Source organism: Macaca nemestrina, chromosome 9, assembly GCF_043159975.1.
Source record: "Macaca nemestrina isolate mMacNem1 chromosome 9, mMacNem.hap1, whole genome shotgun sequence".
NCBI classification, from domain to species: Eukaryota; Metazoa; Chordata; class Mammalia; order Primates; family Cercopithecidae; genus Macaca; species Macaca nemestrina.
Window position 1 is genome coordinate 126,492,974 of NC_092133.1, and position 12,543 is coordinate 126,505,516.

The 12,543-nt window shown below is 40.8% G+C and overlaps 1 protein-coding gene across 2 annotated transcripts in view; it reads left to right on the forward strand.

Annotated features, from left to right (window-relative positions):
- LOC105488224 (ST8 alpha-N-acetyl-neuraminide alpha-2,8-sialyltransferase 6) overlaps positions 1–12,543 on the forward strand; it is a 71,525-nt gene that overhangs the window by 42,507 nt on the left and 16,475 nt on the right. The window lies entirely within an intron of this gene.

Here is a 12,543-nt window from a genome sequence, read left to right on the forward strand (position 1 = left end):
GGCCTGGCCTAGCCCAGCTCTTCCCTCCTCCTCCCCCCGTTGCAGTGTAGACTGACAGCACCATGTTCTAATTGTCTGCTGTTGTCTCTCTCCCACTAGCTAAGAGTTCTCCATGGGATGTTCTCTGTCTTTTTTTCTGTTACATTCTTAGTAGTAAGAACAGTAGTAAGTGCTTGATTTGTTTATCCATTCATGTCCACGTGAATTACATTTGTTCTTCTGGGTATTTCCATCCTATCTTTTTGCAGGAGTTTGTCTTGGTTTACCCAGCCCCAAGCAATCTGTTGCCTGGGCAGGGATTTCCACCCCTAGCCTTGACCCCATGCACTTCAGTTTCCAACCTGCAGCCCCTTAACCTGTATCTGGCTGGGTCTTCCCTGGCCCTTTCGAGGGAGGGATTTGGGCACTGTTTCCCTCTTTTATTATGCACATAGCTGTGGATATTCAGCACAGCTTAAGAATATTTGATCACAATTTCCAAAATTTCCGAAGATGTAGACATTTTCCCATGAAGGACAGATGATATGGTTTGGCTGTGTCCTCACTTAAATCTCATCTTGAATTGTTGCTCCCCTAATGCCCATATGTTGTGGGAGGGACCCAGTGGGAGATAATTGAATCACTGGAGTGGTTTCCCCCATAGTGTTCTCATGGTGGTAAATAAGTCTCATGAGATCCAGTGGTTTTATTAGAAAAGTGATCCAAGTGGTTTAACTTACTCTCCTTCTCTCTTTGCTTGCCACCATGTGAGATGTGGCTTTCCTCCTCCTTGCCTTCTGCCAGGATTGGGAGGCCTCCCCAGCCACGTAGAACTGTGAATCCATTAAACCTCCTTTCCTTTGTAAATTACCCGGTCTTGGGTATGTCTTTATTAGCAGCATGAAAACTTCTAATACAACAGAGTATATTCATGTCTTGTGACAGTGACTGTGTGGGCTTTCTTCTTGACTTTTACCCCCTCTGTGCATCTTTGCCATGGTTTATTTGTGTATATTGTCAGACAACAATTACAGGGATGTAGGGCAGTATTAAGAGCACACAGCTATTTATAAACCCTAGACTGCCTGCATCCAAGTCTCAGTAATGTTGTTAGCTAGCTGTGTGACCTCAGGCAAGTAACTTCACCTCTCTGACCCAGCTTCTACATCTGAAAGATGGGGACAACAACAGTGATGATAATGTGCTTTCCTCATAAGGCTCTTTTAAGGATTAAATAATATATAAAGTGCTTGGAAGAGTTCTTGAGACAGTAAAAGCCATGCATGTATTTATTATTATTATTTATGCATCTATAGACATGAGCCTCAAACACACGTTTCCCTTTTTATGCTCCTATCTGAGCCTCTGTCTGGCGTCTCTCTTTCTGGGCCTTTTCTGTGGAACGTTCTGTCTGTGTAAACCTGCTCCTCTGTGATCTTGTGTTTGCATTTCTGTCTATTTCACATGTCTCTATATCCTTGGTTTCTGTGGGTGACTGTCTTTTGCCTTCTGTCTTCATCTCTTCTGTTTTTCTCAGGGCTCTCTTTCTGTGTTTTATTTCATGTGTCCATCACTTTTCTTTCCTCCTCTGTTTCATGAAATGTTCAACTGTTTCTTCTTTTTTTTCCTTGGTTTCTGCACAGTCTTAGTTTGCTCTTTCTCTTTAACCTCTCCACCTCTCTTCTGCCAGTACCAATAACATCAGAGCTGAAATTTAGAAACTATTTTCTGAGCTCATTAAATAGTTTTCTATTCCCTTTTCAAACATTTATGAGCTTATGAATACAATATTTTCTATGGCTCTCTAGGGGGGAATCAAATTGTTCTTTGCTTGCACAACCGTCTATTGATTTTTCTTCCTGTGGTTCAGTGACCCTTTGTAGAGAAAAGACTCCCTCTATCTTGCTGACTTTTCTTTCTGGACCATAGTTAACAGACATTGTTCACCTTTGTTACCTTGTTCAGAGGCTTCTTCCATCTTCTGCTTCTCATCTACATTGTGCTGTCTCAGGAGCAAGATGAGGAGAGGCTGGGGGTCCAGGTCATTCTTTGGCATATCCCCAGAGCCTAGCACAGTGCAAGGCACCTGGGATGCCCTTGATGAATATTTGTGAAAGGAATGAATTCATTTGGGAGTACTGAGGTTTAGGGGAAGACCAAGAAGAGCGTCTCATATCGACCCATTATCATAACGCCGTGCTGCCTTTGTCACTCTTATTTTTATTTTTGAGGGGGTGTCTCTGGCACCCAGGCTGGAACATGGTGGCATGATCTCAGCTCACTGCAGCCTCCATCTCCTGGGTTCAAGCGATCCTCCCACCTCAGCCTCCTGAGTAGCTGGGACTACAGGCACCCGTCACCATGGCCGGCTAATTTTTGTAATTTTAGTAGAGATGGGGTTTCATCACATTGGCGAAGCTGATCTCAAACTCCTGACCTCATGATCCACCCGCCTTGGCCTCCCAAAGTGCTGGGATTATAGACAAGAGCCACTGTGCCCGGGCTGTTCTTTCCACCTACTAAATATATCTCAAGTCTCCTTCCTCCTCTTTTCAACTCTAAAATTACTCGTTTCATGTAGGCCCTTTTAATCTTTAATTAGGTGACTCTAGCAAAAGCCTCGCAGCCAAGTCCCAGCTGACATTCCTCCCTCTGATCTCCTTCCACTGCCATCCATCCTATACGACCCAAAGAATTATCCTCAAACACAGGTTTATTCATTCAATGAGGAAATATCTATCAAGTGCCTCCTGTGCTGGGTGCTATGTTAAAAGCTCCATCACAAAATCTCCCCTAACTTCCAGGTTGGTTAAGTGTTCCTCCCCTGTGCTGCTCTCACAGCCTCATATTATGGTGAAATGATACTTAAATACCAGTGATGCTTTGTGTCTGTCTCTCTTAATACACTTAAGCTCCCAGAGGGCAAGGCCCGTTCATGTTTTATTCATATTTGTATTTAATACTTTGCAAATTGTTTAACACCACGACCTTGGGCCATGGCCATCACTGCTGGCTGCTCAGTGAATGTGGGCTGAATTGCTGTATATATTGGTGTTTGTCTCAGTCAGCTTGGGCTGCTGTCACCAAATGCCATAGACAGGGGGTTTAACAACTCACATTTATTTCTCATGGTTCTGGAGGCTGTGAAGTTTAAGATCAGGGTGCCAGCATGGTTCTGGTACGTTCTGGGTGAGGGCCCTCTTCTGGGTTACAGACAGACAGCTTCTATTTTTTTTTTTTTTTTTTGAGATGGAGCCTTGCTCTGTCACCCAGGCTGGAATACAGTGATGCGGTCTCCACTTACTGCAACCTCTGCCTCCTGGGTTCAAGCGTTTCTCCTGCTTCAGCCTCCCACATAGCTGGGATTACAGGTGCCTGCCACCACACCTGGCTAATTTTTTGTATTTTTAGTAGAGACGGGGGTTTCACCATGTTGGCCAGGCTGGTCTCGAACTCCTGACCTTGTGATCCGCCTGCCTCGGCCTTCCAGAGTGATGGGATTACAGGCATAAGCCACCGTGCCTGGCCCCAGCTTCTTACTCTAACCTCACATTTATCAGAGCTCCACTTTCAAGACCCTAATCACCTCCCAAAGACCTCACCTCCTAATACCATCGCACAGGGGCTTTGGGTTTCAACATACTTATTTCGGGGAGACGCAAGCATTCTGTCCATATCAGTCCTCATTCTGTAGCTTGAAGCTACAGAATTTAAATCTAATTATTCCTTTACCTTATGGTCCTTAAAATATTCAAAGAGAGCTATTGAATCCCCCGAATCTGCTCTTCTCCAGCTGGGACATTATTAGTTCTTCACCTACCATGAATTTCAATCTGTTCCCTCCAGACAGGCCCTGGTTTGTCAATTGCCTTTGAAAGTAAAGCTTCCACAACAGACTCAAGCACACCAGGCATGGTTTTGAACATTACAGAGTAGCACGTATCTCTCTCTTCCCTTTGTAGGCACGATTCCTTTAAATACACAGTTTCAGATCACGCTTGAAGTTTGGAAAGCCAGTGCACACTACTGGGTTCTAGAAAGTCAAGCAAAAGCCTGTAAATCTTCTTCTTGCCTTCAATGGCCTCTAACCAGAGATGACTTGTTCTCAACCTCCAATACCAGAGTATTCTTTCTCTCTCACCTTCTCCAGGCCTTACCTCCCATAACTGCACAACGCAAGCCCAGAGGCAAACACACAGACTCCTGCAAAGTCTAGAGGAGTCACTGGGACATGAAGACTGTGTGTGGAGGCTGGGCAGCTAGGGTGCATGGGGTGGGTCTTCTACTCTATGTGACAGCAATGGAAAGGCTCCTTGAGCCCAGAAAGCTCTTTTATTTTTTGTTAAAGAAGTTCTTCCAAATACGAACTTGAGAAATCTAGAAAAATATTTTGGGTTGTAAGATACGGTGGCTCAGGTAAGAACATTTTAATTTCCCCCATTGCACACCATGGTTTTGTTGGAAATAAATTTTTAGTGCCACAAAAGAAATAGCACTCAAACATAAATTTTCTCAGCAAGGCAATTTTACTTCTATAGAAGGGTGTGTCTCATGAATGGAGCAATGGCGAGAGCACACCTGAACAAGGGAGGGGAAGGGGTTCTTATCCCTGACACAGGTAGCTCCTACTGCTGTGACATTCCCCTGTTGGCTAGGGTTGGACTGCACAATCTAAGCTAATTCCGATTGACTGTTTTAAAGAGAGCAGGGGTACGAGCCAGAGTGGCAGGATGAGCAGTTTTTGCAGGAAATACAGTTACAGAACAGGTGACTAAAGGTGACTCAGGTCAGAGCAGGTGACCAGGCATGACTCAGGACAGAGAAAGTGACCAGAGGAATAGATGTGAACTACTGGTTACAACTGGTAGGAAGGTTGTTTACTGAAACTAGGGGCAAGGAGACAAGGAGAACGAGGAAGTTAAACTTTAAAATGGAGAACAAAGAACTGAACATACTGACATACTGATTCTTTGAAGAGAAACTTAGAACTCACTGTATTTAACAGTTCTTTGCAGTACAAGCGCTGGCAGTGGCTTTAGAGGAAGAGTTTGAATTCTGGGTTTGAATCTTTGCTTTGCTACTTACTGCCTTACAAATCATCTCTAAACCTTTTTATTTTCCTTCCTACTGGATCACAAACACTATAAAGGCAGAGACAATGCTTAATTTATTGACCAATGTGTAGCCAGCACTTCTCATAGAGCTCAATATTTAATAGGTGCTAAATAAATATGAATGAGTGAATGAATATGTCATATATGACCTTCTTAACTTTATTATCCTAAGTTATCCTCATCTATAAAATGAGAATATTAATTGCATCTATTTTGTAGGGCTATTCTAGGGCTTAAGTGAAATAATCTACGTAAAATATCTAGCATGCAGTGAGAATGCACGAAATGTTGGTTATTGTTATTATTATCGGTCAATCCATGAATTACATGTCAAATAGGGCAAGAAGAGAGGCAAAAAAAGGGGGCATCAACAGGAGAGAGGCAAGTGCTGGATTGTTGGCTTATGTATGTTATGTTTTCATGAAGAAAAAGAAATGTGGCTATTTTAGAAGTGGTTTGGATGGTAAATAAATCCTTTGACTTTCTGCTGGTGCTTACATTTTAAAACTCTTTTTCCTAGGACCCTCATTAGATTCATAGAAAATGAATTCTGGAAAGGTAGGTCTTTATCAATACCTAGACAGTGCCTGCAGCCTCTACCTTATGGGAACTTTTTCACATCTCATTAGGGAGGCTCAGAGTTTAACAAACAGAAGAGGTGCCTGGGAGTCATGGGTTTGGGCCTTTAGGTCGTTAGTATTCAGGTGTCCTGGGTCTGTGAACTGTAAGCCTTAAGTAGTCATTAACACTTCATGGAAATCCAGGAAGCACTGAATTTAGAACTGAAGAAGAATTTTGACCTGAGACTTGAAACAAATAAAAACAAACAACAAAAGAAACAGAAAAAGAAAATAGCACCTACAGTGAAAAAAAAACAAAAAGGAACTTTTACAATTTTAATAAAGATCCCTTTCTCAAAAGGAATTTGTAATGCAAAGATGATTTGACATCTGGATGCAAAGGTGATTTTGCAGATCTTCGATTCCATCTTTATAGATCCAGGTGAAAAGCATTAAGTCAGATCCTCCCAGAACCAACCTACTCCTTGAAAGTTAAGCATTTTTCAAAGTATATGAACCTTCCTGAATTCTAGAACTCAGTGCAGTACAGAAAGTCCCAATTCTTTCCTGGGGGGATGGGGGGCAGTGTATTCTCTTTTGAACCTGAGTTGCATGGAGGAAATTGCTCAAGGTAGAATGCAAGAAGAATTAGACTCTCATCAAGCCAGAGGCTTCTTTTCAGTTTATTTTAGGGCACATTGTTCAGGTCACCTGATAATCCTGCTCCCATAGGGCGGCTTATATATCTTCCATGTAAAAGGAGAACCTCAAATGCCTCAGTTATACAGGCTTTGAAGCATTTATATGTAAGTTGCATGGTGGCCTTTGAATTGAGTCTAGGTAGGTTTTCAGCAAGATGCTACCAGCAATACTTCGGGGGCAACAACCTATGCTATGGTTACCATTTTGGAAAGGATTCTAGGGGAAGAGGCTTAGATAATGGCATTTCCCTGGTTACAACATACTCTAGTGTGAACTGCAGAGAACTGAACGTCAAAACACAAAGGTTTGAGTTGTTTACAACCTGCAGGCTTTGGTCATATAACTTACCCTCTCTCAACCCCAATTTTCTCATCTTTAAAATGGGAATAATAACCAGGCATGGTGGCTCATGCCTGTAATCCCAACACTTTGGGATTTTAGGGCTGATGAGAAATAGAGTAATAGAGATAAGAATTCCATTTTGTTTTATTTGTTGTAAGAGCAACACTGGCTCTTACTCTCTGCCACATGGATGAGCTGGAAAGTGACAAAGACCGTACACTTATCACTCTGCCACTGCACACAAAAGCTGGAAAAGTCCCCTTAGCCTGTGACATCTTAGATTATAATTCTGATATTTTTCCTGGGAGATTATAACGAGTGCTTTGGGGTTGAATGTTGATTTTTGATAGTGAGATCTTCAAAAGTTGCAAGGGGAATGTCTAAACCAACCCTGGTACATCCATACCACGGAATACTACTCCAGCAATAAAGAACAATCTGATGCTACACAAGGTGTGTTAGTCTGTTCTTGCACTGCTCTAAAGAAATACCTGAGATGGGCTAATTTATAAAGAAAAGAGGTTTAATTGGCTCACGGTTCTGCAGGGTGTTCAGGAATCATGGCTGGGGAGGCCTCAGGAAACTCACAATCCTGGCACAAGGCAAAGAGGAGGCAGGCACATCTTACATGGCTGGAGCAGGAGGAAGAGAGAGAAGGGGGAGGTGCTACCCACTTTGAAACAACCAGATCTCGTGAGAACTCAGTCACTATCATGAGAACAGCAAAGGGGAAATCCAGTCCCGTGATCCAGCCACCTCCCACCAGGCCCCTCTTCTAACACGGGACTACAATTCGTCATGAGGTTTGGATGGGAACACAGACCCAAACCATATCATATGGCAATATGAATCTCAAAAAACATTTAGGCTGTGTGAAAGAAGTCTTACATAAAAGCGTACGTGTAGGCCAGGCATGGTGGCTCACGTCTATAATCCCAGCACTTTTGGAGGCCGAGGCAGGCAGATCATCTAAGGTCAGGAGTTTGAGACCAGCCTGGCCAACATAGTGAAACCCCATCTCTACTAAAAATATAAAAATTAGTTGGGCATGGTGGCGGGCGCCTGTAATCCCAGCTATTCGGGAGGCTGAGGCAAGAGAATCGCTTGAACCTGGGAGGTGGAGGTTGCAGTGAGCTGAGATCGAGCCAGTGCACTTCAGCCTGGGAGACAGAGTAAGACTCCATCTCAAAAAAAAAAAAAAAAAAAAAAAAGGCATACATGTGATATAATTCTGTTCATAATACTAGTCATATACTAGAACAGGGAAAACGAATTTGTGGTGAAAAATCATCACAAAAGTGTCCTCTGGGGCTTGGCGGAGGGTCTGGAGATAGGAAGTGTTTGGAGGTGACATGCACTCAGATCTATAATTTACTTTGAATTGCAACAAGTACCACTATAAAATTGGATTAATGGACAGATACACAATAAGGCAAAAATAGTGAAAAGTTAATTGTCAAATCTAGCTGCTGGTTATTCAAGTGTTTATTGTCCAGTTCTTTTAACTTTTCTATAGGTTTGGAAATTTTATACGATATTTAAAATATACAATTTCAGAAAAAGGCCCAGGGTGGTGGCTCAGGCCTATAATCCCAGCACTTTGGGAGGCTGAGGCAGGCAAATGACTTGAGGTCAGAAGTTAGAGACCAGCCTGGCCAAGGTGGTGAAACCCCATTTCTTCTAAAAATACAAAACATAAGCCAGGCGTTGTGGTGCACGCCTGTAGTCCCAGCTACTCGGGAGGCTAAGAATCTCTTGAACCTGTGAGATGGAGGCTGCAGTGAGCTGAGATCCCACCACTGCACTCCAGCCTGGTCAACATAGTGAGACTCTATCTAAAAAAATATTTCAGCAAAAACTCTATTAATATTTTTAAAAAGCATAAGAAGAGATCTGATTTAGTGTTTTTGGTGATGCAATATTCTTGTAGGCACTGAATATCCTTAGAGAAATTATTTGCCAAAGGTAAATGAGGATTTATTATGTTGCCTTTTCTCAAAATGCTGGATAAAAGAGCCATTACAATTATATACAAGTAAGAATTTCTGAATTTGCAATATGTCACACAAATTTTTATCAAATTAAACGTATAATTAAAAACTACTTAGTATCATGTTTTTGACTACATACCATTTATTTTCATCTTTTTCTTTTGTTAATCTCCATGAACTATCTTTTTTAAACGGTAGATTGTAAAATACAAAAAGAAACAATAAATGGGCGACAGAATCCAATTAAGAAGGACATACTATTTTAACGAATATTGTAACTTATCTAAGTTAACTGATAAGAAGTATTATTAAAAACCTTAACTTTGAGGTGCAAATATCACCCTTACTTTTCATGCCTTGAGAATTATTGGAGTTTAGAAGACTAAATTTTAGATGACCTTGACAAATTAGAGCATTGTATTTTTTCAAAAGGGCAAAATTCAGTAAAAACATGTATGGAAGCTTACTCTTAAGGACCAAACTAATAATAGAAGTGTGGGCTGAGGACGGACTATTTCTAATGACTCACTACCATCAACATTTCTTTTGAATATTCACTGACTCTTATGACTGAATCCGGCTTGGATACAGATTTTTCAGTAATATGGAGAAATAAGTTGAGGTTGAAAGATAAATGAGATGACTAAAATCATGAAAAACTGGTTGTATGAGGAAAACCTGAGAGAAGGGAAAATTCTGTAAACTCTTCAAGACCGAAAAAGGCTAAAGCTTTGCCTGATTTCCATTTTCAAGTACGTGAAGTATTTTTATAAGGAGATTCTATGAAAACCTAACAAGGAAAATGGATTTACATTAAAACATAGTTGCATTGTACAAATGCAGAAATCTCTCTGATTTTAAGGTTGATTAAACCCTGGAACAATTATCAAGAGACTTTAGGGAGTCTACATCGTTGGAGAATTGAAGAAATGAAATATGAATTCTAAGTAGTTCTGCATGCATCTGCCAGAGGTTGGGGGTTAACTCAGATGATCCTTGAAAGCACTTCCTAGGTCTACATTCTAATAATAATGTTTCACTCCATGGTAATCATTTTGAAATGTAGCTTGGTATTAATTTATGCTTCTCTGGGCTTTCTATAAGGAATAGCAACTTTAAATTTGCCTCAGTTAAAAATTCACTGTATTAGATATTTCTTTTTTTATTGGACTTATAATAAATGATTATGTATTGTTTTAGTGACTGTGATAGTCTTCTTAACTTAGTTTCTGTATTTTACAATTATTATAAAATTAAAATGAATCCTCTCATTTTTTGTTTTTAGTGTTATAACAGTATTATCAGAAGAAACTTTGTATTTTTAAAAATGTTACATTCATGAGCATTTTCTATTGATAAGAAGGTTCCTACCTGAGTATAAGTATGTTTAACTGCTTTGCCATTGATCTTGCCAAGTCACCATGCTACGATCCAGGGCCAGTTAGAAGTCTAGTGAGATTAAAAAAAAAAAAAAAAAAACTACCAGGTGCAGTGGCTCACGCCTGTAATCCCAACACTTTGGGAGGCTGAGAGCACAGATTACTTGAGGCCAGGAGTTCAAGACCAGCCTGGCCAACATGGTTGGACCCTGTCTTTACTAAAAATACAAAAATTAGCTGGGCATGGTAGCAGGTGCCTATAGTCCCAGCTACTCAGGAGGCTGAGGCAGGAGAATTCCTTGAACCTGGGAAACAGAATTTGCATTGAGCTAGATTGTGCCACTGCACTCCAGCCTGAGGGACAGGGCAAGACTCTGTCAAAAAAAAAAAAAAATTGGCTTTTGTTGCATTTGCTTTTAATGTTTTTGTCATGAAGTATTTGCCCACGCCTATATCCTGAATGGTATTGCCTAGATTTTCTTCTAGGGTTTTTATGGTTTTGGGTTTTACATTTAAGTCTTTAATCCACCTTGAGTTAATTTTTGTATAAGGTGTAAGGAAGGTGTCCAGTTTCCGTTTTCTGTATATGGCTAGCCAGTTTTCCTGGCACCAGTTATTAAATAGGGAATCCTTTCCGCATTGCTTGTGTTTGTCAGGTTTTTTGAAGATCAAATGGTGATAGATGTGTGGTGTTATTTCTGAGGCCTCTATTCTATTCCATTGGTCTATATATCTGTTTTGGTACCAGTACCAGGCTGTTTCGGTTACTTTAGCCTTGCAGTGTGAAGTCAGGTAGCGTGATGCCTCCAGCTTTGTTCTTTTTGCTTAGGACTGTCTTGGCTATATGGGCTCTTTTTTGGTTCCATATGAAATTTAAATTAGTTCTTTTGAAGATTGCCAGTGGTAGTTTGATGGGAATAGCATTGACTCTATTAATTATTTTGAGCAGTATGGCCATTTTCACAATATTGATTGTTTCTATCCATGAGGATGTAATGTTTTGTCATTTGTTTGTGTTCTCTGTTATTTCCTTGAGCAGTGGTTTGTAGTTCTCCTTGAAGAGGTCCTTCACCTCCCTTGTAAGCTATATTCCTAGGTATTTTATTCTCTTTGTGGCAGTTGTGAATGGGAGCTCATTCATGATTTGGCTCTCTGCTTGTCTATTGTGGGTGTATAGAAATCCTTGTAATTTTTGCACATGATTTTAAACTACAGAGCTTCTGCATGGCAAAAGAAACTAGCATCAGAGTGAACAGGCAACCTACAGAATGGGATTTTTGCAAACTACCCATCTGACAAAGGTCTGATATCCAGGATCTACAAGGAATTTAAACAAATGTACAAGAAAAATGAAACAACCCCAGGATGTGAACAGACACTTCTCAAAAGAAGACATTTATGCAGCCAACAAACATGAAAAAAAGCTCATCATCAATGGTCACTAGAGAATGCAAATCAAAACCACAATCAAATACCATCTCACATCAGTCAAATGGCAATTGTGAAAAAGTCAAGAAATAGCACATTGGGAGGCTGAGGCAGGCAGATCACTTGAGGTCAATAGTTCGAGACCAGTCTGGCCAACATGGTGAAACCCTCTCCCTACTAAAAAAAATTAGCAAGGCCTGGGTGGTGCACACTTGTAATCCCAGGTACTCAGGAGGCTGAGGCAGGAGAATCGCCTGAACCCAGGAGGTGGAGGTTGCAGTGAACCTGAGATCATGCCACTGCACTCCAGTGTGAGAGAGAGTGAGACTCTGTCTCAAAAAATAAAAAAATAAAGTCAAGAAATAGATGCAGTTGAGGCTGTAGAGAAATAGGAACGCTTTTACACTGTTGGTGGGAATGTAAGTTAATTCAACCATTGTGGAAGACAGTGTGACGACTCCCCAAGGATCTAGAACCAGAAATACCATTTGACCCAGCAATCCCATTACTGGGTATATAGTTAAAGAAATATAAATCATTCTACTATAAAGGCACATGTACATGTATGTTTATTGCATCACTGTTTACAATAGCAAAGACATGGAACCAACGCAAATGCCCATCAATGATAGATTGGACAAAGAAAATATGGCATATATACACCATTGAATACTATGCAGCCATAAAAAGGAATGAGATCATGTCCTTTGCAGGGACATGGATGAAGTTGGAAGCCATCATCCTCAGCAAACTAACACAGAAACAGAAAACCAAGCACCAGATGTTCTCACTCATAAGTGGGAGTTGAACAATGAGAACACATGGACACAGGGAGGGGAACATCTCACACTGGTACCTGTTGGGGGTAAGGGGAGGACAAATATCTAATGCATGTGGGGCTTAAAACCTAGATGACGGGTTAATAGGTGCAGCAAATGACCATGGCACATACATACCTATGTAACAAACCTCCTTGTCTGCATATGTATCCTGGAATTTAAAGTAAAATTAAAAAAATTAAAAAGAAATTAAGATAAGATTAAAGGAA